The following is a 26710-nucleotide window of genomic DNA, read 5'->3' as shown; positions in this document are numbered from 1 at the left end:
ATCTCCCTCACTGAGCTGTTTTGCACAAGAAACATTTTCCTGCATGTACTTATGCACACAATGATATCGAAGAGTATCTGACACAACATCACATTCACAAATGCTTCAACGCTGTCTATGGGCTTTACAATTGTGAAGTTTTCACATGTCCTGTTTTACAATCAAGTCTCCCTTCCTCACTGTCCTAGCTCCCCTAACCTTTCGAAACCCACCCTAGTTCAGACCAAGTGACCTAATGGACAAAGCATCTGACTTCAAATAGGAAGATTGAAGGGTCGAGTCCCTTTGTGGTTGCTCTTCTTGTACTTACTCACTGGATGTGCCTGGAAAATCTTTTTTTCCGTGTGTTTCAAGGTTGCAGAAACAGGGTAACATTCAAGCGAAAAGGTTTTATCAATCACACTTCTTCACTGCTAAAGAGGTATGCACAAATAGCAATTATCTTCCGGAAGTCAATGTGCTGCTCTTAAGACCAGGATGTTCAATTGAGAAGGTTAGAGCGTAGAGGTGATGGTGCCAGTGGCTGATCTTCTTTCTTGCCATTAATCTCTACTTACAAAAAATCTGAATTCCCATCTGTCTGCAGTGCTCATTTGAAAAAAGAAACAAATCTACAAGAGGCCCTATTACAAGTCAGTACATGAGATCAGCAAAGACCCACTTCCTTGAATTAAAATGATTTCATCTCCAACTGTTTGGCCATGGAACTGCATCATCTCTGATGTCCAAAAGACAGGATTATGACGTCACCCATTATGAAAGGGCCATCGTATCTCAGACAAAATCACTGAGACATTGACGCAGCTGTGCAGCTGGGAAAATGACTCCTTTGCAGCATGCTGGGCCGGTTAGCTCAGATGGTTAGAGCGTGGTGCTAATAACGCCAAGGTCATGGGTTCAATCCCCATACTGGCCATTGAAAAGCACGATGCAAACAACTCTTTCCAAAGCAAGATTAATCCTGACTGCATGATTGCTTGCTTTTCACATGCTACATAAACCTGACCTTTTGAGTTATCAACCAGGTAACATTGCTGACTGAACTGTCTTGCATAAGAAACCTTTCCCGCATTTCCTTTTTAGTTAATGATATCAAAGAATACTCACATAATTTCACACTCCCAGATAGTTCAACGCTGTCTACAGGTTTTGCAATTCAAAAAATTATTCACATGTACGTTTTTACAATCAAGTCTCCCTTCCTCACTCACCCAGCTCCTCTAGCCTCCTGAAACAAACCTCTGTTCAGACCACACAGTCTAATGAGCACGGCTTCAGTCCTTTGAAAGACTCGGTTCAGACCACGTGGCCTAATGGACAAGGCGTCTGACTTCGGATCAGAAGATTGAGGGTTCGAGTCCCTTCGTGGTTGAGCTTCCAGTCCTTGCTGTTTGATGTGCCTGGAAAGTACAAACTTCCATGGGTTTTTCATGGTTGTAGGAACAGAGTGACACTTAAGCAAAGGAAGCTATTATCAATCTCCCTCACTGAGCTGTTTTGCACAAGAAACATTTTCCTGCATGTACATATGCACACAATGATATCGAAGAGTATCTGACACAACATCACATTCACAAATGCTTCAACGCTGTCTATGGGCTTTACAATTGTGAAGTTTTCACATGTCCTGTTTTACAATCAAGTCTCCCTTCCTCACTGTCCTAGCTCCCCTAACCTTTCGAAACCCACCCTAGTTCAGACCAAGTGACCTAATGGACAAAGCATGTGACTTCAAATAGGAAGATTGAAGGGTCGAGTTCCTTTGTGGTTGCTCTTCTTGTACTTACTCAATGGATGTGCCTGGAAAATCTTTTTTTCCGTGTGTTTCAAGGTTGCAGAAACAGGGTAACATTCAAGCGAAAAGGTTTTATCAATCACACTTCTTCACTGCTAAAGAGGTATGCACAAATAGCAATTATCTTCCGGAAGTCAAATTTGCTGCTCTTAAGACCAGGATGTTCAAATGAGAAGGTTAGAGCGTAGAGGCGATGGTGCCAGTGGCTGATCTTCTTTCTTGCCCCTAATCTCTACTTATAAAAAATTTGAATTCCCATCTGTCTGCAGTGCTCATTTGAAAAAAGAAACAAATCTACAAGAGGCCCTATTACAAGTCAGTACATGAGATCAGCAAAGACCCACTTCCTTGAATTAAAATGATTTCATCTCCAACTGTTTGGCCATGGAACTGCATCATCTCTGATGTCCAAAAGACAGGATTATGACGTCACCCATTATGAAAGGGCCATCGTATGTCAGACAAAATCACTGAGACATTGACGCAGCTGTGCAGCTGGGAAAATGACTCTTTTGGAGCATGCTGGGCCGGTTAGCTCAGATGGTTAGAGAGTGGTGCTAATAACGCCAAGGTCATGGGTTCAATCCCCATACTGGCCATTGAAAAGCACGATGCAAGCAACTCTTTCCAAGGCAAGATTAATCCTGACTGCATGGTTGCTTGCTTTTCACATGCTACATAAACCTGGCCTTTTGAGTTATCAACCAGGTAACATTGCTGACTGAACTGTCTTGCATAAGAAACCTTTCCCGCATTTCCTTTTTAGTTAATGATATCAAAGAATACTCACATAATTTCACATTCCCAGATAGTTCAACGCTGTCTACAGGTTTTACAATTCAAAAAATTATTCACATGTACATTTTTACAATCAAGTCTCCCTTCCTCGCTCACCCAGCTCCTCTAGCCTCCTGAAACAAACCTCTGTTCAGACCACACAGTCTAATGAGCACGGCTTCAGTCCTTTGAAAGACTTGGTTCCGACCACGTGGCCTAATGGACAAGGCGTCTGACTTCGGATCAGAAGATTGAGGGTTCGAGTCCCTTTGTGGTTGAGCTTCCAGTCCTTGCTGTTTGATGTGCCTGGAAAGTACAAACATCCATGGGTTTTTCATGGTTGTAGGAACAGAGTGACACTTAAGCAAAGGAAGCTATTATCAATCACCCTCACTGAGCTGTTTTGCACAAGAAACATTTTCCTGCATGTACTTATGCACACAATGATATCGAAGAGTATCTGACACAACATCACATTCACAAATGCTTCAACGCTGTCTATGGGCTTTACAATTGTGAAGTTTTCACATGTCCTGTTTTACAATCAAGTCTCCCTTCCTCACTGTCCTAGCTCCCCTAACCTTTCGAAACCCACCCTAGTTCAGACCAAGTGACCTAATGGACAAAGCATCTGACTTCAAATAGGAAGATTGAAGGGTCGAGTCCCTTTGTGGTTGCTCTTCTTGTACTTACTCAATGGATGTGCCTGGAAAATCTTTTTTTCCGTGTGTTTCAAGGTTGCAGAAACAGGGTAACATTCAAGCGAAAAGGTTTTATCAATCACACTTCTTCACTGCTAAAGAGGTATGCACAAATAGCAATTATCTTCCGGAAGTCAAATTTGCTGCTCTTAAGACCAGGATGTTCAATTGAGAAGGTTAGAGCGTAGAGGCGATGGTGCCAGTGGCTGATCTTCTTTCTTGCCCCTAATCTCTACTTACAAAAAATTTGAATTCCCATCTGTCTGCAGTGCTCATTTGAAAAAAGAAACAAATCTACAAGAGGCCCTATTACAAGTCAGTACATGAGATCAGCAAAGACCCACTTCCTTGAATTAAAATGATTTCATCTCCAACTGTTTGGCCATGGAACTACATCATCTCTGATGTCCAAAAGACAGGATTATGACGTCACCCATTATGAAAGGGCCATCGTATGTCAGACAAAATCACTGAGACATTGTCGCAGCTGTGCAGCTGGGAAAATGACCCTTTTGCAGCATGCTGGGCCGGTTAGCTCAGATGGTTAGAGAGTGGTGCTAATAACGCCAAGGTCATGGGTTCAATCCCCATACTGGCCATTGAAAAGCACGATGCAAGCAACTCTTTCCAAGGCAAGATTAATCCTGACTGCACGGTTGCTTGCTTTTCACATGCTACATAAACCTGGCCTTTTGAGTTATCAACCAGGTAACATTGCTGACTGAACTGTCTTGCATAAGAAACCTTTCCCGCATTTCCTTTTTAGTTAATGATATCAAAGAATACTCACATAATTTCACATTCCCAGATAGTTCAACGCTGTCTACAGGTTTTGCAATTCAAAAAATTATTCACATGTACGTTTTTACAATCAAGTCTCCCTTCCTCACTCACCCAGCTCCTCTAGCCTCCTGAAACAAACCTCTGTTCATACCACACAGTCTAATGAGCACGGCTTCAGTCCTTTGAAAGACTCGGTTCCGACCACGTGGCCTAATGGACAAGGCTTCTGACTTTGGATCAGAAGATTGAGGGTTCGAGTCCTTTCGTGGTTGACCTTCCAGTCCTTTCTGTTTGATGTGCCTGGAAAGTACAAACTTCCGTGGGGTTTTCATGGTCGTAGGAACAGAGTGACACGTAAGCAAAGGAAGCTATTATCAATCACCCTCACTGAGCTGTTTTGCACAAGAAACATTTTCCTGCATGTACATATGCACACAATGATATCGAAGAGTATCTGACACAACATCACATTCACAAATGCTTCAACGCTGTCTATGGGCTTTACAATTGTGAAGTTTTCACATGTCCTGTTTTACAATCAAGTCTCCCTTCCTCACTGTCCTAGCTCCCCTAACCTTTCGAAACCCACCCTAGTTCAGACCAAGTGACCTAATGGACAAAGCATCTGACTTCAAATAGGAAGATTGAAGGGTCGAGTCCCTTTGTGGTTGCTCTTCTTGTACTTACTCACTGGATGTGCCTGGAAAATCTTTTTTTCCGTGTATTTCAAGGTTGCAGAAACAGGGTAACATTCAAGCGAAAAGGTTTTATCAATCACACTTCTTCACTGCTAAAGAGGTATGCACAAATAGCAATTATCTTCCGGAAGTCAAATTTGCTGCTCTTAAGACCAGGATGTTCAATTGAGAAGGTTAGAGCGTAGAGGCGATGGTGCCAGTGGCTGATCTTCTTTCTTGCCCCTAATCTCTACTTACAAAAAATCTGAATTCCCATCTGTCTGCAGTGCTCATTTGAAAAAAGAAACAAATCTACAAGAGGCCCTATTACAAGTCAGTACATGAGATCAGCAAAGACCCACTTCCTTGAATTAAAATGATTTCATCTCCAACTGTTTGGCCATGGAACTGCATCATCTCTGATGTCCAAAAGACAGGATTATGACGTCACCCATTATGAAAGGGCCATCGTATCTCAGACAAAATCACTGAGACATTGACGCAGCTGTGCAGCTGGGAAAATGACTCTTTTGCAGCATGCTGGGCCGGTTAGCTCAGATGGTTAGAGCGTGGTGCTAATAACGCCAAGGTCATGGGTTCAATCCCCTTACTGGCCATTGAAAAGCACGATGCAAGCAACTCTTTCCAAGGCAAGATTAATCCTGACTTCACGGTTGCTTGCTTTTCACATGCTACATAAACCTGGCCTTTTCAGTTATCAACCAGGTAACATTGCTGACTGAACTGTCTTGCATAAGAAACCTTTCCCGCATTTCCTTTTTAGTTAATGATATCAAAGAATACTCACATAATTTCCCATTCCCAGATAGTTCAACGCTGTCTACAGGTTTTGCAATTCAAAAAATTATTCACATGTACGTTTTTACAATCAAGTCTCCCTTCCTCACTCACCCAGCTCCTCTAGCCTCCTGAAACAAACCTCTGTTCAGACCACACAGTCTAATGAGCACGGCTTCAGTCCTTTGAAAGGCTCGGTTCCGACCACGTGGCCTAATGGACAAGGCGTCTGACTTCGGATCAGAAGATTGAGGGTTCGAGTCCCTTCGTGGTTGAGCTTCCAGTCCTTGCTGTTTGATGTGCCTGGAAAGTACAAACTTCCATGGGTTTTTCATGGTTGTAGGAACAGAGTGACACTTAAGCAAAGGAAGCTATTATCAATCTCCCTCACTGAGCTGTTTTGCACAAGAAACATTTTCCTGCATGTACATATGCACACAATGATATCGAAGAGTATCTGACACAACATCACATTCACAAATGCTTCAACGCTGTCTATGGGCTTTACAATTGTGAAGTTTTCACATGTCCTGTTTTACAATCAAGTCCCCCTTCCTCACTGTCCTAGCTCCCCTAACCTTTCGAAACCCACCCTAGTTCAGACCAAGTGACCTAATGGACAAAGCATCTGACTTCAAATAGGAAGATTGAAGGGTCGAGTCCCTTTGTGGTTGCTCTTCTTGTACTTACTCACTGGGTGTGCCTGGAAAATCTTTTTTTCCGTGTGTTTCAAGGTTGCAAAAACTGGGTAACATTCAAGCCAAAAGGTTTTATCAATCACACTTCTTCACTGCTAAAGAGGTATGCACAAATAGCAATTATCTTCCGGAAGTCAAATTTGCTGCTCTTAAGACCAGGATGTTCAATTGAGAAGGTTAGAGCGTAGAGGCGATGGTGCCAGTGGCTGATCTTCTTTCTTGCCCCTAATCTCTACTTACAAAAAATTTGAATTCCCATCTGTCTGCAGTGCTCATTTGAAAAAAGAAACAAATCTACAAGAGGCCCTATTACAAGTCAGTACATGAGATCAGCAAAGACCCACTTCCTTGAATTAAAATGATTTCATCTCCAACTGTTTGGCCATGGAACTACATCATCTCTGATGTCCAAAAGACAGGATTATGACGTCACCCATTATGAAAGGGCCATCGTATCTCAGACAAAATCACTGAGACATTGTCGCAGCTGTGCAGCTGGGAAAATGACTCTTTTGCAGCATGCTGGGCCGGTTAGCTCAGATGGTTAGAGAGTGGTGCTAATAACGCCAAGGTCATGGGTTCAATCCCCATACTGGCCATTGAAAAGCACGATGCAAGCAACTCTTTCCAAGGCAAGATTAATCCTGACTGCACGGTTGCTTGCTTTTCACATGCTACATAAACCTGGCCTTTTGAGTTATCAACCAGGTAACATTGCTGACTGAACTGTCTTGCATAAGAAACCTTTCCCGCATTTCCTTTTTAGTTAATGATATCAAAGAATACTCACATAATTTCACATTCCCAGATAGTTCAACGCTGTCTACAGGTTTTGCAATTCAAAAAATTATTCACATGTACGTTTTTACAATCAAGTCTCCCTTCCTCACTCACCCAGCTCCTCTAGCCTCCTGAAACAAACCTCTGTTCAGACCACACAGTCTAATGAGCACGGCTTCAGTCCTTTGAAAGACTCGGTTCCGACCACGTGGCCTAATGGACAAGGCTTCTGACTTTGGATCAGAAGATTGAGGGTTCGAGTCCTTTCGTGGTTGACCTTCCAGTCCTTTCTGTTTGATGTGCCTGGAAAGTACAAACTTCCATGGGGTTTTCATGGTCGTAGGAACAGAGTGACACGTAAGCAAAGGAAGCTATTATCAATCACCCTCACTGAGCTGTTTTGCACAAGAAACATTTTCCTGCATGTACATATGCACACAATGATATCGAAGAGTATCTGACACAACATCACATTCACAAATGCTTCAACGCTGTCTATGGGCTTTACAATTGTGAAGTTTTCACATGTCCTGTTTTACAATCAAGTCCCCCTTCCTCACTGTCCTAGCTCCCCTAACCTTTCGAAACCCACCCTAGTTCAGACCAAGTGACCTAATGGACAAAGCATCTGACTTCAAATAGGAAGATTGAAGGGTCGAGTCCCTTTGTGATTGCTCTTCTTGTACTTACTCACTGGGTGTGCCTGGAAAATCTTTTTTTCCGTGTGTTTCAAGGTTGCAAAAACTGGGTAACATTCAAGCCAAAAGGTTTTATCAATCACACTTCTTCACTGCTAAAGAGGTATGCACAAATAGCAATTATCTTCCGGAACTCAATGTGCTGCTCTTAAGACCAGGATGTTCAATTGAGAAGGTTAGAGCGTAGAGGCGATGGTGCCAGTGGCTGATCTTCTTTCTTGCCCCTAATCTCTACTTACAAAAAATTTCAATTCCCATCTGTCTGCAGTGCTCATTTGAAAAAAGAAACAAATCTACAAGAGGCCCTATTACAAGTCAGTACATGAGATCAGCAAAGACCCACTTCCTTGAATTAAAATGATTTCATCTCCAACTGTTTGGCCATGGAACTGCATCATCTCTGATGTCCAAAAGAAAGGATTATGACGTCACCCATTATGAAAGGGCCATCGTATGTCAGACAAAATCACTGAGACATTGTCGCAGCTGTGCAGCTGGGAAAATGACTCTTTTGCAGCATGCTGGGCCGGTTAGCTCAGATGGTTAGAGCGTGGTGCTAATAACGCCAAGGTCATGGGTTCAATCCCCATACTGGCCATTGAAAAGCACGATGCAAGCAACTCTTTCCAAGGCAAGATTAATCCTGACTGCACGGTTGCTTGCTTTTCACATGCTACATAAACCTGGCCTTTTGAGTTATCAACCAGGTAACATTGCTGACTGAACTGTCTTGCATAAGAAACCTTTCCCGCATTTCCTTTTTAGTTAATGATATCAAAGAATACTCACATAATTTCACATTCCCAGATAGTTCAACGCTGTCTACAGGTTTTGCAATTCAAAAAATTATTCACATGTACGTTTTTACAATCAAGTCTCCCTTCCTCACTCACCCAGCTCCTCTAGCCTCCTGAAACAAACCTCTGTTCAGACCACACAGTCTAATGAGCACGGCTTCAGTCCTTTGAAAGACTCGGTTCCGACCACGTGGCCTAATGGACAAGGCTTCTGACTTTGGATCAGAAGATTGAGGGTTCGAGTCCTTTCGTGGTTGACCTTCCAGTCCTTTCTGTTTGATGTGCCTGGAAAGTACAAACTTCCATGGGGTTTTCATGGTCGTAGGAACAGAGTGACACGTAAGCAAAGGAAGCTATTATCAATCACCCTCACTGAGCTGTTTTGCACAAGAAACATTTTCCTGCATGTACATATGCACACAATGATATCGAAGAGTATCTGACACAACATCACATTCACAAATGCTTCAACGCTGTCTATGGGCTTTACAATTGTGAAGTTTTCACATGTCCTGTTTTACAATCAAGTCCCCCTTCCTCACTGTCCTAGCTCCCCTAACCTTTCGAAACCCACCCTAGTTCAGACCAAGTGACCTAATGGACAAAGCATCTGACTTCAAATAGGAAGATTGAAGGGTCGAGTCCCTTTGTGATTGCTCTTCTTGTACTTACTCACTGGGTGTGCCTGGAAAATCTTTTTTTCCGTGTGTTTCAAGGTTGCAAAAACTGGGTAACATTCAAGCCAAAAGGTTTTATCAATCACACTTCTTCACTGCTAAAGAGGTATGCACAAATAGCAATTATCTTCCGGAACTCAATGTGCTGCTCTTAAGACCAGGATGTTCAATTGAGAAGGTTAGAGCGTAGAGGCGATGGTGCCAGTGGCTGATCTTCTTTCTTGCCCCTAATCTCTACTTACAAAAAATTTGAATTCCCATCTGTCTGCAGTGCTCATTTGAAAAAAGAAACAAATCTACAAGAGGCCCTATTACAAGTCAGTACATGAGATCAGCAAAGACCCACTTCCTTGAATTAAAATGATTTCATCTCCAACTGTTTGGCCATGGAACTGCATCATCTCTGATGTCCAAAAGAAAGGATTATGACGTCACCCATTATGAAAGGGCCATCGTATGTCAGACAAAATCACTGAGACATTGTCGCAGCTGTGCAGCTGGGAAAATGACTCTTTTGCAGCATGCTGGGCCGGTTAGCTCAGATGGTTAGAGCGTGGTGCTAATAACGCCAAGGTCATGGGTTCAATCCCCATACTGGCCATTGAAAAGCACGATGCAAGCAACTCTTTCCAAGGCAAGATTAATCCTGACTGCACGGTTGCTTGCTTTTCGCATGCTACATAAACCTGGCCTTTTGAGTTATCAACCAGGTAACATTGCTGACTGAACTGTCTTGCATAAGAAACCTTTCCCGCATTTCCTTTTTAGTTAATGATATCAAAGAATACTCACATAATTTCACATTCCCAGATAGTTCAACGCTGTCTACAGGTTTTGCAATTCAAAAAATTATTCACATGTACGTTTTTACAATCAAGTCTCCCTTCCTCACTCACCCAGCTCCTCTAGCCTCCTGAAACAAACCTCTGTTCAGACCACACAGTCTAATGAGCACGGCTTCAGTCCTTTGAAAGACTCGGTTCCGACCACGTGGCCTAATGGACAAGGCGTCTGACTTCGGATCAGAAGATTGAGGGTTCGAGTCCTTTCGTGGTTGACCTTCCAGTCCTTTCTGTTTGATGTGCCTGGGAAGTACAAACTTCCATGGGGTTTTCATGGTCGTAGGAACAGAGTGACACGTAAGCAAATGAAGCTATTATCAATCACCCTCACTGAGCTGTTTTGCACAAGAAACATTTTCCTGCATGTACATATGCACACAATGATATCGAAGAGTATCTGACACAACATCACATTCACAAATGCTTCAACGCTGTCTATGGGCTTTACAATTGTGAAGTTTTCACATGTCCTGTTTTACAATCAAGTCTCCCTTCCTCACTGTCCTAGCTCCCCTAACCTTTCGAAACCCACCCTAGTTCAGACCAAGTGACCTAATGGACAAAGCATCTGACTTCAAATAGGAAGATTGAAGGGTCGAGTCCCTTTGTGGTTGCTCTTCTTGTACTTACTCACTGGGTGTGCCTGGAAAATCTTTTTTTCCGTGTGTTTCAAGGTTGCAAAAACTGGGTAACATTCAAGCCAAAAGGTTTTATCAATCACACTTCTTCACTGCTAAAGAGGTATGCACAAATAGCAATTATCTTCCGGAACTCAATGTGCTGCTCTTAAGACCAGGATGTTCAATTGAGAAGGTTAGAGCGTAGAGGCGATGGTGCCAGTGGCTGATCTTCTTTCTTGCCCCTAATCTCTACTTACAAAAAATTTGAATTCCCATCTGTCTGCAGTGCTCATTTGAAAAAAGAAACAAATCTACAAGAGGCCCTATTACAAGTCAGTACATGAGATCAGCAAAGACCCACTTCCTTGAATTAAAATGATTTCATCTCCAACTGTTTGGCCATGGAACTGCATCATCTCTGATGTCCAAAAGAAAGGATTATGACGTCACCCATTATGAAAGGGCCATCGTATGTCAGACAAAATCACTGAGACATTGTCGCAGCTGTGCAGCTGGGAAAATGACTCTTTTGCAGCATGCTGGGCCGGTTAGCTCAGATGGTTAGAGCGTGGTGCTAATAACGCCAAGGTCATGGGTTCAATCCCCATACTGGCCATTGAAAAGCACGATGCAAGCAACTCTTTCCAAGGCAAGATTAATCCTGACTGCACGGTTGCTTGCTTTTCACATGCTACATAAACCTGGCCTTTTGAGTTATCAACCAGGTAACATTGCTGACTGAACTGTCTTGCATAAGAAACCTTTCCCGCATTTCCTTTTTAGTTAATGATATCAAAGAATACTCACATAATTTCACATTCCCAGATAGTTCAACGCTGTCTACAGGTTTTGCAATTCAAAAAATTATTCACATGTACGTTTTTACAATCAAGTCTCCCTTCCTCACTCACCCAGCTCCTCTAGCCTCCTGAAACAAACCTCTGTTCAGACCACACAGTCTAATGAGCACGGCTTCAGTCCTTTGAAAGACTCGGTTCCGACCACGTGGCCTAATGGACAAGGCGTCTGACTTCGGATCAGAAGATTGAGGGTTCGAGTCCTTTCGTGGTTGACCTTCCAGTCCTTTCTGTTTGATGTGCCTGGGAAGTACAAACTTCCATGGGGTTTTCATGGTCGTAGGAACAGAGTGACACGTAAGCAAAGGAAGCTATTATCAATCACCCTCACTGAGCTGTTTTGCACAAGAAACATTTTCCTGCATGTACATATGCACACAATGATATCGAAGAGTATCTGACACAACATCACATTCACAAATGCTTCAACGCTGTCTATGGGCTTTACAATTGTGAAGTTTTCACATGTCCTGTTTTACAATCAAGTCTCCCTTCCTCACTGTCCTAGCTCCCCTAACCTTTCGAAACCCACCCTAGTTCAGACCAAGTGACCTAATGGACAAAGCATCTGACTTCAAATAGGAAGATTGAAGGGTCGAGTCCCTTTGTGGTTGCTCTTCTTGTACTTACTCACTGGATGTGCCTGGAAAATCTTTTTTTCCGTGTGTTTCAAGGTTGCAGAAACAGGGTAACATTCAAGCAAAAAGGTTTTATCAATCACACTTCTTCACTGCTAAAGAGGTATGCACAAATAGCAATTATCTTCCGGAAGTCAATGTGCTGCTCTTAAGACCAGGATGTTCAATTGAGAAGGTTAGAGCGTAGAGGTGATGGTGCCAGTGGCTGATCTTCTTTCTTGCCCCTAATCTCTACTTACAAAAAATCTGAATTCCCATCTGTCTGCAGTGCTCATTTGAAAAAAGAAACAAATCTACAAGAGGCCCTATTACAAGTCAGTACATGAGATCAGCAAAGACCCACTTCCTTGAATTAAAATGATTTCATCTCCAACTGTTTGGCCATGGAACTGCATCATCTCTGATGTCCAAAAGACAGGATTATGACGTCACCCATTATGAAAGGGCCATCGTATCTCAGACAAAATCACTGAGACATTGACGCAGCTGTGCAGCTGGGAAAATGACTCTTTTGCAGCATGCTGGGCAGGTTAGCTCAGATGGTTAGAGCGTGGTGCTAATAACGCCAAGGTCATGGGTTCAATCCCCATACTGGCCATTGAAAAGCACGATGCAAACAAGTCTTTCCAAGGCAAGATTAATCCTGACTGCATGATTGCTTGCTTTTCACATGCTACATAAACCTGACCTTTTGAGTTATCAACCAGGTAACATTGCTGACTGAACTGTCTTGCATAAGAAACCTTTCCCGCATTTCCTTTTTAGTTAATGATATCAAAGAATACTCACATAATTTCACATTCCCAGATAGTTCAACGCTGTCTACAGGTTTTGCAATTCAAAAAATTATTCACATGTACGTTTTTACAATCAAGTCTCCCTTCCTCACTCACCCAGCTCCTCTAGCCTCCTGAAACAAACCTCTGTTCAGACCACACAGTCTAATGAGCACGGCTTCAGTCCTTTGAAAGACTCGTTTCAGACCACGTGGCCTAATGGACAAGGCGTCTGACTTCGGATCAGAAGATTGAGGGTTCGAGTCCCTTCGTGGTTGAGCTTCCAGTCCTTGCTGTTTGATGTGCCTGGAAAGTACAAACTTCCATGGGTTTTTCATGGTTGTAGGAACAGAGTGACACTTAAGCAAAGGAAGCTATTATCAATCTCCCTCACTGAGCTGTTTTGCACAAGAAACATTTTCCTGCATGTACATATGCACACAATGATATCGAAGAGTATCTGACACAACATCACATTCACAAATGCTTCAACGCTGTCTATGGGCTTTACAATTGTGAAGTTTTCACATGTCCTGTTTTACAATCAAGTCTCCCTTCCTCACTGTCCTAGCTCCCCTAACCTTTCGAAACCCACCCAAGTTCAGACCAAGTGACCTAATGGACAAAGCATGTGACTTCAAATAGGAAGATTGAAGGGTCGAGTCCCTTTGTGGTTGCTCTTCTTGTACTTACTCACTGGATGTGCCTGGAAAATCTTTTTTTCCGTGTGTTTCAAGGTCGCAGAAACAGGGTAACATTCAAGCGAAAAGGTTTTATCAATCACACTTCTTCACTGCTAAAGAGGTATGCACAAATAGCAATTATCTTCCGGAAGTCAAATTTGCTGCTCTTAAGACCAGGATGTTCAATTGAGAAGGTTAGAGCGTAGAGGCGATGGTGCCAGTGGCTGATCTTCTTTCTTGCCCCTAATCTCTACTTACAAAAAATTTGAATTCCCATCTGTCTGCAGTGCTCATTTGAAAAAAGAAACAAATCTACAAGAGGCCCTATTACAAGTCAGTACATGAGATCAGCAAAGACCCACTTCCTTGAATTAAAATGATTTCATCTCCAACTGTTTGGCCATGGAACTACATCATCTCTGATGTCCAAAAGATAGGATTATGACGTCACCCATTATGAAAGGGCCATCGTATGTCAGACAAAATCACTGAGACATTGACGCAGCTGTGCAGCTGGGAAAATGACTCTTTTGCAGCATGCTGGGCCGGTTAGCTCAGATGGTTAGAGAGTGGTGCTAATAACGCCAAGGTCATGGGTTCAATCCCCATACTGGCCATTGAAAAGCACGATGCAAGCAACTCTTTCCAAGGCAAGATTAATCCTGACTGCACGGTTGCTTGCTTTTCACATGCTACATAAACCTGGCCTTTTGAGTTATCAACCAGGTAACATTGCTGACTGAACTGTCTTGCATAAGAAACCTTTCCCGCATTTCCTTTTTAGTTAATGATATCAAAGAATACTCACATAATTTCACATTCCCAGATAGTTCAACGCTGTCTACAGGTTTTGCAATTCAAAAAATTATTCACATGTACGTTTTTACAATCAAGTCTCCCTTCCTCACTCACCCAGCTCCTCTAGCCTCCTGAAACAAACCTCTGTTCAGACCACACAGTCTAATGAGCACGGCTTCAGTCCTTTGAAAGACTCGGTTCCGACCACGTGGCCTAATGGACAAGGCGTCTGACTTCGGATCAGAAGATTGAGGGTTCGAGTCCCTTTGTGGTTGAGCTTCCAGTCCTTTCTGTTTGATGTGCCTGGAAAGTACAAACTTCCATGGGTTTTTCATGGTCGTAGGAACAGAGTGACACTTAAGCAAAGGAAGCTATTATCAATCACCCTCACTGAGCTGTTTTGCACAAGAAACATTTTCCTGCATGTACATATGCACACAATGATATCGAAGAGTATCTGACACAACATCACATTCACAAATGCTTCAACGCTGTCTATGGGCTTTACAATTGTGAAGTTTTCACATGTCCTGTTTTACAATCAAGTCTCCCTTCCTCACTGTCCTAGCTCCCCTAACCTTTCGAAACCCACCCTAGTTCAGACCAAGTGACCTAATGGACAAAGCATCTGACTTCAAATAGGAAGATTGAAGGGTCGAGTTCCTTTGTGGTTGCTCTTCTTGTACTTACTCACTGGATGTGCCTGGAAAATCTTTTTTTCCGTGTGTTTCAAGGTTGCAAAAACAGGGTAACATTCAAGCGAAAAGGTTTTATCAATCACACTTCTTCACTGCTAAAGAGGTATGCACAAATAGCAATTATCTTCCGGAACTCAATGTGCTGCTCTTAAGACCAGGATGTTCAATTGAGAAGGTTAGAGCGTAGAGGCGATGGTGCCAGTGGCTGATCTTCTTTCTTGCCCCTAATCTCTACTTACAAAAAATCTGAATTCCCATCTGTCTGCAGTGCTCATTTGAAAAAAGAAACAAATCTACAAGAGGCCCTATTACAAGTCAGTACATGAGATCAGCAAAGACCCACTTCCTTCAATTAAAATGATTTCATCTCCAACTGTTTGGCCATGGAACTGCATCATCTCTGATGTCCAAAAGACAGGATTATGACGTCACCCATTGTGAAAGGGCCATCTTATGTCAGACAAAAATCACTGAGACATTGACGCAGCTGTGCAGCTGGGAAAATGACTCCTTTGCAGCATCCTGGGCCGGTTAGCTCAGATGGTTAGAGTGTGATGCTAATAACGCCAAGGTCATGGGTTCAATCCCCATACTGGCCATTGAAAAGCACGATGCAAGCAACTCTTTCCAAGGCAAGATTAATCCTGACTGCACGGTTGCTTGCTTTTCACATGCTACATAAACCTGGCCTTTTGAGTTATCAACCAGGTAACATTGCTGACTGAACTGTCTTGCATAAGAAACCTTTCCCGCATTTCCTTTTTAGTTAATGATATCAAAGAATACTCACATAATTTTACATTCCCAGATAGTTCAACGCTGTCTACAGGTTTTGCAATTCAAAAAATTATTCACATGTACGTTTTTACAATCAAGTCTCCCTTCCTCACTCACCCAGCTCCTCTAGCCTCCTGAAACAAACCTCTGTTCAGACCACACAGTCTAATGAGCACGGCTCCAGTCCTTTGAAAGACTTGGTTCCGACCACGTGGCCTAATGGACAAGGCGTCTGACTTCGGATCAGAAGATTGAGGGTTCGAGTCCCTTTGTGGTTGAGCTTCCAGTCCTTTCTGTTTGATGTGCCTGGAAAGTACAACCTTCCATGGGTTTTTCATGGTCGTAGGAACAGAGTGACACTTAAGCAAAGGAAGCTATTATCAATCACCCTCACTGAGCTGTTTTGCACAAGAAACATTTTCCTGCATGTACATATGCACACAATGATATGGAAGAGTATCTGACACAACATCACATTCACAAATGCTTCAACGCTGTCTATCGGTTTTACAATTGTGAAGTTTTCACATGTCCTGTTTTACAATCAAGTCTCCCTTCCTCACTGTCCTAGCTCCCCTAACCTTTCGAAACCCACCCTAGTTCAGACCAAGTGACCTAATGGACAAAGCATCTGACTTCAAATAGGAAGATTGAAGGGTCGAGTCCCTTTGTGGTTGCTCTTCTTGTACTTACTCAATGGATGTGCCTGGAAAATCTTTTTTTCCGTGTGTTTCAAGGTTGCAAAAACTGGGTAACATTCAAGCGAAAAGGTTTTATCAATCACACTTCTTCACTGCTAAAGAGGTATGCACAAATAGCAATTATCTTCCGGAAGTCAAATTTGCTGCTCTTAAGACCAGGATGTTCAATTGAGAAGGTTAGAGCGTAGAGGCGATGGTGCCAGTGGCTGATCTTCTTTCTTGCGCCTAATCTCTACTTACAAAAAATTTGAATTCCCATCTGTCTGCAGTGCTCATTTGAAAAAAGAAACAAATCTACAAGAGGCCCTATTACAAGTCAGTACATGAGATCAGCAAAGACCCACTTCCTTGAATTAAAATGATTTCATCTCCAACTGTTTGGCCATGGAACTACATCATCTCTGATGTCCAAAAGACAGGATTATGACGTCACCCATTATGAAAGGGCCATCGTATGTCAGACAAAATCACTGAGACATTGACGCAGCTGTGCAGCTTGGAAAATGACTCTTTTGCAGCATGCTGGGCCGGTTAGCTCAGATGGTTAGAGAGTGGTGCTAATAACGCCAAGGTCATGGGTTCCGTCCCCATACTGGCCATTGAAAAGCACGATGCAAGCAACTCTTTCCAAGGCAAGATTAATCCTGACTGCACGGTTGCTTGCTTTTCACATGCTACATAAACCTGGCCTTTTGAGTTATCAACCAGGTAACATTGCTGATTGAACTGTCTTGCATAAGAAACCTTTCCCGCATTTCCTTTTTAGTTAATGATATCAAAGAATACTCACATAATTTCACATTCCCAGATAGTTCAACGCTGTCTACAGGTTTTGCAATTCAAAAAATTATTCACATGTACGTTTTTACAATCAAGTCTCCCTTCCTCACTCACCCAGCTCCTCTAGCCTCCTGAAAAAACCTCTGTTCAGACCACACAGTCTAATGAGCACGGCTTCAGTCCTTTGAAAGACTCGGTTCCGACCACGTGGCCTAATGGACAAGGCGTCTGACTTCGGATCAGAAGATTGAGGGTTCGAGTCCCTTCGTGGTTGAGCTTCCAGTCCTTGCTGTTTGATGTGCCTGGAAATTACAAACTTCCATGGGTATTTCATGGTTGTAGGAACAGAGTGACACTTAAGCAAAGGAAGCTATTATCAATCACCCTCACTGAGCTGTTTTGCACAAGAAACATTTTCCTGCATGTACTTATGCACACAATGATATCGAAGAGTATCTGACACAACATCACATTCACAAATGCTTCAACGCTGTCTATGGGCTTTACAATTGTGAAGTTTTCACATGTCCTGTTTTACAATCAAGTCTCCCTTCCTCACTGTCCTAGCTCCCCTAACCTTTCGAAACCCACCCTAGTTCAGACCAAGTGACCTAATGGACAAAGCATCTGACTTCAAATAGGAAGATTGAAGGGTCGAGTCCCTTTGTGGTTGCTCTTCTTGTACTTACTCACTGGATGTGCCTGGAAAATCTTTTTTTCCGTGTGTTTCAAGGTTGCAAAAACAGGGTAACATTCAAGCGAAAAGGTTTTATCAATCACACTTCTTCACTGCTAAAGAGGTATGCACAAATAGCAATTATCTTCCGGAACTCAATGTGCTGCTCTTAAGACCAGGATGTTCAATTGAGAAGGTTAGAGCGTAGAGGCGATGGTGCCAGTGGCTGATCTTCTTTCTTGCCCCTAATCTCTACTTACAAAAAATCTGAATTCCCATCTGTCTGCAGTGCTCATTTGAAAAAAGAAACAAATCTACAAGAGGCCCTATTACAAGTCAGTACATGAGATCAGCAAAGACCCACTTCCTTGAATTAAAATGATTTCATCTCCAACTGTTTGGCCATGGAACTGCATCATCTCTGATGTCCAAAAGACAGGATTATGACGTCACCCATTATGAAAGGGCCATCGTATCTCAGACAAAATCACTGAGACATTGACGCAGCTGTGCAGCTGGGAAAATGACTCTTATGCAGCATGCTGGGCCGGTTAGCTCAGATGGTTAGAGCGTGGTGCTAATAACGCCAAGGTCATGGGTTCAATCCCCATACTGGCCATTGAAAAGCACGATGCAAGCAACTCTTTCCAAGGCAAGATTAATCCTGACTGCATGGTTGCTTGCTTTTCACATGCTACATAAACCTGGCCTTTTGAGTTATCAACCAGGTAACATTGCTGACTAAACTGTCTTGCATAAGAAACCTTTCCCGCATTTCCTTTTTAGTTAATGATATCAAAGAATACTCACATAATTTCACATTCCCAGATAGTTCAACGCTGTCTACAGGTTTTGCAATTCAAAAAATTATTCACATGTACGTTTTTACAATCAAGTCTCCCTTCCTCACTCACCCAGCTCCTCTAGCCTCCTGAAACAAACCTCTGTTCAGACCACACAGTCTAATGAGCACGGCTTCAGTCCTTTGAAAGACTCGGTTCCGACCACGTGGCCTAATGGACAAGGCGTCTGACTTCGGATCAGAAGATTGAGGGTTCGAGTCCCTTTGTGGTTGAGCTTCCAGTCCTTTCTGTTTGATGTGCCTGGAAAGTACAAACTTCCATGGGTTTTTCATGGTCGTAGGAACAGAGTGACACTTAAGCAAAGGAAGCTATTATCAATCACCCTTACTGAGCTGTTTTGCACAAGAAACATTTTCCTGCATGTACATATGCACACAATGATATCGAAGAGTATCTGACACAACATCACATTCACAAATGCTTCAACGCTGTCTATGGGCTTTACAATTGTGAAGTTTTCACATGTCCTGTTTTACAATCAAGTCCCCCTTCCTCACTGTCCTAGCTCCCCTAACCTTTCGAAACCCACCCTAGTTCAGACCAAGTGACCTAATGGACAAAGCATCTGACTTCAAATAGGAAGATTGAAGGGTCGAGTCCCTTTGTGATTGCTCTTCTTGTACTTACTCACTGGGTGTGCCTGGAAAATCTTTTTTTCCGTGTGTTTCAAGGTTGCAAAAACTGGGTAACATTCAAGCCAAAAGGTTTTATCAATCACACTTCTTCACTGCTAAAGAGGTATGCACAAATAGCAATTATCTTCCGGAACTCAATGTGCTGCTCTTAAGACCAGGATGTTCAATTGAGAAGGTTAGAGCGTAGAGGCGATGGTGCCAGTGGCTGATCTTCTTTCTTGCCCCTAATCTCTACTTACAAAAAATTTCAATTCCCATCTGTCTGCAGTGCTCATTTGAAAAAAGAAACAAATCTACAAGAGGCCCTATTACAAGTCAGTACATGAGATCAGCAAAGACCCACTTCCTTGAATTAAAATGATTTCATCTCCAACTGTTTGGCCATGGAACTGCATCATCTCTGATGTCCAAAAGAAAGGATTATGACGTCACCCATTATGAAAGGGCCATCGTATGTCAGACAAAATCACTGAGACATTGTCGCAGCTGTGCAGCTGGGAAAATGACTCTTTTGCAGCATGCTGGGCCGGTTAGCTCAGATGGTTAGAGCGTGGTGCTAATAACGCCAAGGTCATGGGTTCAATCCCCATACTGGCCATTGAAAAGCACGATGCAAGCAACTCTTTCCAAGGCAAGATTAATCCTGACTGCACGGTTGCTTGCTTTTCACATGCTACATAAACCTGGCCTTTTGAGTTATCAACCAGGTAACATTGCTGACTGAACTGTCTTGCATAAGAAACCTTTCCCGCATTTCCTTTTTAGTTAATGATATCAAAGAATACTCACATAATTTCACATTCCCAGATAGTTCAACGCTGTCTACAGGTTTTGCAATTCAAAAAATTATTCACATGTACGTTTTTACAATCAAGTCTCCCTTCCTCACTCACCCAGCTCCTCTAGCCTCCTGAAACAAACCTCTGTTCAGACCACACAGTCTAATGAGCACGGCTTCAGTCCTTTGAAAGACTCGGTTCCGACCACGTGGCCTAATGGACAAGGCTTCTGACTTTGGATCAGAAGATTGAGGGTTCGAGTCCTTTCGTGGTTGACCTTCCAGTCCTTTCTGTTTGATGTGCCTGGAAAGTACAAACTTCCATGGGGTTTTCATGGTCGTAGGAACAGAGTGACACGTAAGCAAAGGAAGCTATTATCAATCACCCTCACTGAGCTGTTTTGCACAAGAAACATTTTCCTGCATGTACATATGCACACAATGATATCGAAGAGTATCTGACACAACATCACATTCACAAATGCTTCAACGCTGTCTATGGGCTTTACAATTGTGAAGTTTTCACATGTCCTGTTTTACAATCAAGTCCCCCTTCCTCACTGTCCTAGCTCCCCTAACCTTTCGAAACCCACCCTAGTTCAGACCAAGTGACCTAATGGACAAAGCATCTGACTTCAAATAGGAAGATTGAAGGGTCGAGTCCCTTTGTGATTGCTCTTCTTGTACTTACTCACTGGGTGTGCCTGGAAAATCTTTTTTTCCGTGTGTTTCAAGGTTGCAAAAACTGGGTAACATTCAAGCCAAAAGGTTTTATCAATCACACTTCTTCACTGCTAAAGAGGTATGCACAAATAGCAATTATCTTCCGGAACTCAATGTGCTGCTCTTAAGACCAGGATGTTCAATTGAGAAGGTTAGAGCGTAGAGGCGATGGTGCCAGTGGCTGATCTTCTTTCTTGCCCCTAATCTCTACTTACAAAAAATTTGAATTCCCATCTGTCTGCAGTGCTCATTTGAAAAAAGAAACAAATCTACAAGAGGCCCTATTACAAGTCAGTACATGAGATCAGCAAAGACCCACTTCCTTGAATTAAAATGATTTCATCTCCAACTGTTTGGCCATGGAACTGCATCATCTCTGATGTCCAAAAGAAAGGATTATGACGTCACCCATTATGAAAGGGCCATCGTATGTCAGACAAAATCACTGAGACATTGTCGCAGCTGTGCAGCTGGGAAAATGACTCTTTTGCAGCATGCTGGGCCGGTTAGCTCAGATGGTTAGAGCGTGGTGCTAATAACGCCAAGGTCATGGGTTCAATCCCCATACTGGCCATTGAAAAGCACGATGCAAGCAACTCTTTCCAAGGCAAGATTAATCCTGACTGCACGGTTGCTTGCTTTTCGCATGCTACATAAACCTGGCCTTTTGAGTTATCAACCAGGTAACATTGCTGACTGAACTGTCTTGCATAAGAAACCTTTCCCGCATTTCCTTTTTAGTTAATGATATCAAAGAATACTCACATAATTTCACATTCCCAGATAGTTCAACGCTGTCTACAGGTTTTGCAATTCAAAAAATTATTCACATGTACGTTTTTACAATCAAGTCTCCCTTCCTCACTCACCCAGCTCCTCTAGCCTCCTGAAACAAACCTCTGTTCAGACCACACAGTCTAATGAGCACGGCTTCAGTCCTTTGAAAGACTCGGTTCCGACCACGTGGCCTAATGGACAAGGCGTCTGACTTCGGATCAGAAGATTGAGGGTTCGAGTCCTTTCGTGGTTGACCTTCCAGTCCTTTCTGTTTGATGTGCCTGGGAAGTACAAACTTCCATGGGGTTTTCATGGTCGTAGGAACAGAGTGACACGTAAGCAAAGGAAGCTATTATCAATCACCCTCACTGAGCTGTTTTGCACAAGAAACATTTTCCTGCATGTACATATGCACACAATGATATCGAAGAGTATCTGACACAACATCACATTCACAAATGCTTCAACGCTGTCTATGGGCTTTACAATTGTGAAGTTTTCACATGTCCTGTTTTACAATCAAGTCTCCCTTCCTCACTGTCCTAGCTCCCCTAACCTTTCGAAACCCACCCTAGTTCAGACCAAGTGACCTAATGGACAAAGCATCTGACTTCAAATAGGAAGATTGAAGGGTCGAGTCCCTTTGTGGTTGCTCTTCTTGTACTTACTCACTGGGTGTGCCTGGAAAATCTTTTTTTCCGTGTGTTTCAAGGTTGCAAAAACTGGGTAACATTCAAGCCAAAAGGTTTTATCAATCACACTTCTTCACTGCTAAAGAGGTATGCACAAATAGCAATTATCTTCCGGAACTCAATGTGCTGCTCTTAAGACCAGGATGTTCAATTGAGAAGGTTAGAGCGTAGAGGCGATGGTGCCAGTGGCTGATCTTCTTTCTTGCCCCTAATCTCTACTTACAAAAAATTTGAATTCCCATCTGTCTGCAGTGCTCATTTGAAAAAAGAAACAAATCTACAAGAGGCCCTATTACAAGTCAGTACATGAGATCAGCAAAGACCCACTTCCTTGAATTAAAATGATTTCATCTCCAACTGTTTGGCCATGGAACTGCATCATCTCTGATGTCCAAAAGAAAGGATTATGACGTCACCCATTATGAAAGGGCCATCGTATGTCAGACAAAATCACTGAGACATTGTCGCAGCTGTGCAGCTGGGAAAATGACTCTTTTGCAGCATGCTGGGCCGGTTAGCTCAGATGGTTAGAGCGTGGTGCTAATAACGCCAAGGTCATGGGTTCAATCCCCATACTGGCCATTGAAAAGCACGATGCAAGCAACTCTTTCCAAGGCAAGATTAATCCTGACTGCACGGTTGCTTGCTTTTCACATGCTACATAAACCTGGCCTTTTGAGTTATCAACCAGGTAACATTGCTGACTGAACTGTCTTGCATAAGAAACCTTTCCCGCATTTCCTTTTTAGTTAATGATATCAAAGAATACTCACATAATTTCACATTCCCAGATAGTTCAACGCTGTCTACAGGTTTTGCAATTCAAAAAATTATTCACATGTACGTTTTTACAATCAAGTCTCCCTTCCTCACTCACCCAGCTCCTCTAGCCTCCTGAAACAAACCTCTGTTCAGACCACACAGTCTAATGAGCACGGCTTCAGTCCTTTGAAAGACTCGGTTCCGACCACGTGGCCTAATGGACAAGGCGTCTGACTTCGGATCAGAAGATTGAGGGTTCGAGTCCTTTCGTGGTTGACCTTCCAGTCCTTTCTGTTTGATGTGCCTGGGAAGTACAAACTTCCATGGGGTTTTCATGGTCGTAGGAACAGAGTGACACGTAAGCAAAGGAAGCTATTATCAATCACCCTCACTGAGCTGTTTTGCACAAGAAACATTTTCCTGCATGTACATATGCACACAATGATATCGAAGAGTATCTGACACAACATCACATTCACAAATGCTTCAACGCTGTCTATGGGCTTTACAATTGTGAAGTTTTCACATGTCCTGTTTTACAATCAAGTCTCCCTTCCTCACTGTCCTAGCTCCCCTAACCTTTCGAAACCCACCCTAGTTCAGACCAAGTGACCTAATGGACAAAGCATCTGACTTCAAATAGGAAGATTGAAGGGTCGAGTCCCTTTGTGGTTGCTCTTCTTGTACTTACTCACTGGATGTGCCTGGAAAATCTTTTTTTCCGTGTGTTTCAAGGTTGCAGAAACAGGGTAACATTCAAGCAAAAAGGTTTTATCAATCACACTTCTTCACTGCTAAAGAGGTATGCACAAATAGCAATTATCTTCCGGAAGTCAATGTGCTGCTCTTAAGACCAGGATGTTCAATTGAGAAGGTTAGAGCGTAGAGGTGATGGTGCCAGTGGCTGATCTTCTTTCTTGCCCCTAATCTCTACTTACAAAAAATCTGAATTCCCATCTGTCTGCAGTGCTCATTTGAAAAAAGAAACAAATCTACAAGAGGCCCTATTACAAGTCAGTACATGAGATCAGCAAAGACCCACTTCCTTGAATTAAAATGATTTCATCTCCAACTGTTTGGCCATGGAACTGCATCATCTCTGATGTCCAAAAGACAGGATTATGACGTCACCCATTATGAAAGGGCCATCGTATCTCAGACAAAATCACTGAGACATTGACGCAGCTGTGCAGCTGGGAAAATGACTCTTTTGCAGCATGCTGGGCAGGTTAGCTCAGATGGTTAGAGCGTGGTGCTAATAACGCCAAGGTCATGGGTTCAATCCCCATACTGGCCATTGAAAAGCACGATGCAAACAAGTCTTTCCAAGGCAAGATTAATCCTGACTGCATGATTGCTTGCTTTTCACATGCTACATAAACCTGACCTTTTGAGTTATCAACCAGGTAACATTGCTGACTGAACTGTCTTGCATAAGAAACCTTTCCCGCATTTCCTTTTTAGTTAATGATATCAAAGAATACTCACATAATTTCACATTCCCAGATAGTTCAACGCTGTCTACAGGTTTTGCAATTCAAAAAATTATTCACATGTACGTTTTTACAATCAAGTCTCCCTTCCTCACTCACCCAGCTCCTCTAGCCTCCTGAAACAAACCTCTGTTCAGACCACACAGTCTAATGAGCACGGCTTCAGTCCTTTGAAAGACTCGTTTCAGACCACGTGGCCTAATGGACAAGGCGTCTGACTTCGGATCAGAAGATTGAGGGTTCGAGTCCCTTCGTGGTTGAGCTTCCAGTCCTTGCTGTTTGATGTGCCTGGAAAGTACAAACTTCCATGGGTTTTTCATGGTTGTAGGAACAGAGTGACACTTAAGCAAAGGAAGCTATTATCAATCTCCCTCACTGAGCTGTTTTGCACAAGAAACATTTTCCTGCATGTACATATGCACACAATGATATCGAAGAGTATCTGACACAACATCACATTCACAAATGCTTCAACGCTGTCTATGGGCTTTACAATTGTGAAGTTTTCACATGTCCTGTTTTACAATCAAGTCTCCCTTCCTCACTGTCCTAGCTCCCCTAACCTTTCGAAACCCACCCAAGTTCAGACCAAGTGACCTAATGGACAAAGCATGTGACTTCAAATAGGAAGATTGAAGGGTCGAGTCCCTTTGTGGTTGCTCTTCTTGTACTTACTCACTGGATGTGCCTGGAAAATCTTTTTTTCCGTGTGTTTCAAGGTCGCAGAAACAGGGTAACATTCAAGCGAAAAGGTTTTATCAATCACACTTCTTCACTGCTAAAGAGGTATGCACAAATAGCAATTATCTTCCGGAAGTCAAATTTGCTGCTCTTAAGACCAGGATGTTCAATTGAGAAGGTTAGAGCGTAGAGGCGATGGTGCCAGTGGCTGATCTTCTTTCTTGCCCCTAATCTCTACTTACAAAAAATTTGAATTCCCATCTGTCTGCAGTGCTCATTTGAAAAAAGAAACAAATCTACAAGAGGCCCTATTACAAGTCAGTACATGAGATCAGCAAAGACCCACTTCCTTGAATTAAAATGATTTCATCTCCAACTGTTTGGCCATGGAACTACATCATCTCTGATGTCCAAAAGATAGGATTATGACGTCACCCATTATGAAAGGGCCATCGTATGTCAGACAAAATCACTGAGACATTGACGCAGCTGTGCAGCTGGGAAAATGACTCTTTTGCAGCATGCTGGGCCGGTTAGCTCAGATGGTTAGAGAGTGGTGCTAATAACGCCAAGGTCATGGGTTCAATCCCCATACTGGCCATTGAAAAGCACGATGCAAGCAACTCTTTCCAAGGCAAGATTAATCCTGACTGCACGGTTGCTTGCTTTTCACATGCTACATAAACCTGGCCTTTTGAGTTATCAACCAGGTAACATTGCTGACTGAACTGTCTTGCATAAGAAACCTTTCCCGCATTTCCTTTTTAGTTAATGATATCAAAGAATACTCACATAATTTCACATTCCCAGATAGTTCAACGCTGTCTACAGGTTTTGCAATTCAAAAAATTATTCACATGTACGTTTTTACAATCAAGTCTCCCTTCCTCACTCACCCAGCTCCTCTAGCCTCCTGAAACAAACCTCTGTTCAGACCACACAGTCTAATGAGCACGGCTTCAGTCCTTTGAAAGACTCGGTTCCGACCACGTGGCCTAATGGACAAGGCGTCTGACTTCGGATCAGAAGATTGAGGGTTCGAGTCCCTTTGTGGTTGAGCTTCCAGTCCTTTCTGTTTGATGTGCCTGGAAAGTACAAACTTCCATGGGTTTTTCATGGTCGTAGGAACAGAGTGACACTTAAGCAAAGGAAGCTATTATCAATCACCCTCACTGAGCTGTTTTGCACAAGAAACATTTTCCTGCATGTACATATGCACACAATGATATCGAAGAGTATCTGACACAACATCACATTCACAAATGCTTCAACGCTGTCT

General features: G+C 42.8%; 26 non-coding genes across 26 annotated transcripts; all 26 read left to right on the top strand.

Moving 5' to 3' along the window:
* Positions 1–842: 842 nt before the first annotated feature.
* trnai-aau (transfer RNA isoleucine (anticodon AAU)) lies at positions 843–916 on the top strand. Its single transcript has one exon. It is a non-coding gene; the product is annotated as a tRNA-Ile (tRNA).
* Positions 917–1299: 383 nt separating this feature from the next.
* Positions 1300–1372, top strand: trnar-ucg (transfer RNA arginine (anticodon UCG)). The gene has a single exon. It is a non-coding gene; the product is annotated as a tRNA-Arg (tRNA).
* Positions 1373–2777: 1405 nt separating this feature from the next.
* On the top strand, positions 2778–2850 carry trnar-ucg (transfer RNA arginine (anticodon UCG)). Its single transcript has one exon. It is a non-coding gene; the product is annotated as a tRNA-Arg (tRNA).
* Positions 2851–5276: 2426 nt separating this feature from the next.
* trnai-aau (transfer RNA isoleucine (anticodon AAU)) lies at positions 5277–5350 on the top strand. Its single transcript has one exon. It is a non-coding gene; the product is annotated as a tRNA-Ile (tRNA).
* Positions 5351–5733: 383 nt separating this feature from the next.
* On the top strand, positions 5734–5806 carry trnar-ucg (transfer RNA arginine (anticodon UCG)). Its single transcript has one exon. It is a non-coding gene; the product is annotated as a tRNA-Arg (tRNA).
* Positions 5807–6754: 948 nt separating this feature from the next.
* Positions 6755–6828, top strand: trnai-aau (transfer RNA isoleucine (anticodon AAU)). Its single transcript has one exon. It is a non-coding gene; the product is annotated as a tRNA-Ile (tRNA).
* Positions 6829–8231: 1403 nt separating this feature from the next.
* Positions 8232–8305, top strand: trnai-aau (transfer RNA isoleucine (anticodon AAU)). The gene has a single exon. It is a non-coding gene; the product is annotated as a tRNA-Ile (tRNA).
* A 1403-nt stretch (positions 8306–9708) lies between these two features.
* trnai-aau (transfer RNA isoleucine (anticodon AAU)) lies at positions 9709–9782 on the top strand. Its single transcript has one exon. It is a non-coding gene; the product is annotated as a tRNA-Ile (tRNA).
* Positions 9783–10165: 383 nt separating this feature from the next.
* trnar-ucg (transfer RNA arginine (anticodon UCG)) lies at positions 10166–10238 on the top strand. Its single transcript has one exon. It is a non-coding gene; the product is annotated as a tRNA-Arg (tRNA).
* A 947-nt stretch (positions 10239–11185) lies between these two features.
* On the top strand, positions 11186–11259 carry trnai-aau (transfer RNA isoleucine (anticodon AAU)). Its single transcript has one exon. It is a non-coding gene; the product is annotated as a tRNA-Ile (tRNA).
* A 383-nt stretch (positions 11260–11642) lies between these two features.
* Positions 11643–11715, top strand: trnar-ucg (transfer RNA arginine (anticodon UCG)). Its single transcript has one exon. It is a non-coding gene; the product is annotated as a tRNA-Arg (tRNA).
* A 1404-nt stretch (positions 11716–13119) lies between these two features.
* On the top strand, positions 13120–13192 carry trnar-ucg (transfer RNA arginine (anticodon UCG)). The gene has a single exon. It is a non-coding gene; the product is annotated as a tRNA-Arg (tRNA).
* Positions 13193–14140: 948 nt separating this feature from the next.
* Positions 14141–14214, top strand: trnai-aau (transfer RNA isoleucine (anticodon AAU)). Its single transcript has one exon. It is a non-coding gene; the product is annotated as a tRNA-Ile (tRNA).
* Positions 14215–14597: 383 nt separating this feature from the next.
* trnar-ucg (transfer RNA arginine (anticodon UCG)) lies at positions 14598–14670 on the top strand. Its single transcript has one exon. It is a non-coding gene; the product is annotated as a tRNA-Arg (tRNA).
* Positions 14671–16075: 1405 nt separating this feature from the next.
* On the top strand, positions 16076–16148 carry trnar-ucg (transfer RNA arginine (anticodon UCG)). The gene has a single exon. It is a non-coding gene; the product is annotated as a tRNA-Arg (tRNA).
* A 1404-nt stretch (positions 16149–17552) lies between these two features.
* Positions 17553–17625, top strand: trnar-ucg (transfer RNA arginine (anticodon UCG)). The gene has a single exon. It is a non-coding gene; the product is annotated as a tRNA-Arg (tRNA).
* Positions 17626–18572: 947 nt separating this feature from the next.
* Positions 18573–18646, top strand: trnai-aau (transfer RNA isoleucine (anticodon AAU)). The gene has a single exon. It is a non-coding gene; the product is annotated as a tRNA-Ile (tRNA).
* A 383-nt stretch (positions 18647–19029) lies between these two features.
* On the top strand, positions 19030–19102 carry trnar-ucg (transfer RNA arginine (anticodon UCG)). Its single transcript has one exon. It is a non-coding gene; the product is annotated as a tRNA-Arg (tRNA).
* Positions 19103–20049: 947 nt separating this feature from the next.
* Positions 20050–20123, top strand: trnai-aau (transfer RNA isoleucine (anticodon AAU)). Its single transcript has one exon. It is a non-coding gene; the product is annotated as a tRNA-Ile (tRNA).
* Positions 20124–21526: 1403 nt separating this feature from the next.
* On the top strand, positions 21527–21600 carry trnai-aau (transfer RNA isoleucine (anticodon AAU)). The gene has a single exon. It is a non-coding gene; the product is annotated as a tRNA-Ile (tRNA).
* A 383-nt stretch (positions 21601–21983) lies between these two features.
* On the top strand, positions 21984–22056 carry trnar-ucg (transfer RNA arginine (anticodon UCG)). Its single transcript has one exon. It is a non-coding gene; the product is annotated as a tRNA-Arg (tRNA).
* A 947-nt stretch (positions 22057–23003) lies between these two features.
* On the top strand, positions 23004–23077 carry trnai-aau (transfer RNA isoleucine (anticodon AAU)). Its single transcript has one exon. It is a non-coding gene; the product is annotated as a tRNA-Ile (tRNA).
* A 383-nt stretch (positions 23078–23460) lies between these two features.
* Positions 23461–23533, top strand: trnar-ucg (transfer RNA arginine (anticodon UCG)). Its single transcript has one exon. It is a non-coding gene; the product is annotated as a tRNA-Arg (tRNA).
* A 1404-nt stretch (positions 23534–24937) lies between these two features.
* On the top strand, positions 24938–25010 carry trnar-ucg (transfer RNA arginine (anticodon UCG)). Its single transcript has one exon. It is a non-coding gene; the product is annotated as a tRNA-Arg (tRNA).
* A 948-nt stretch (positions 25011–25958) lies between these two features.
* On the top strand, positions 25959–26032 carry trnai-aau (transfer RNA isoleucine (anticodon AAU)). The gene has a single exon. It is a non-coding gene; the product is annotated as a tRNA-Ile (tRNA).
* Positions 26033–26415: 383 nt separating this feature from the next.
* On the top strand, positions 26416–26488 carry trnar-ucg (transfer RNA arginine (anticodon UCG)). The gene has a single exon. It is a non-coding gene; the product is annotated as a tRNA-Arg (tRNA).
* The last annotated feature ends 222 nt before the right edge of the window (positions 26489–26710 follow it).

The sequence above is a fragment of the Channa argus genome, chromosome 20 (assembly GCF_033026475.1).
Source record: "Channa argus isolate prfri chromosome 20, Channa argus male v1.0, whole genome shotgun sequence".
Classification (NCBI taxonomy): Eukaryota; Metazoa; Chordata; class Actinopteri; order Anabantiformes; family Channidae; genus Channa; species Channa argus.
Note: the sequence above shows the minus strand (reverse complement) of the source record. Positions and strands in the feature narration are given on the sequence as shown.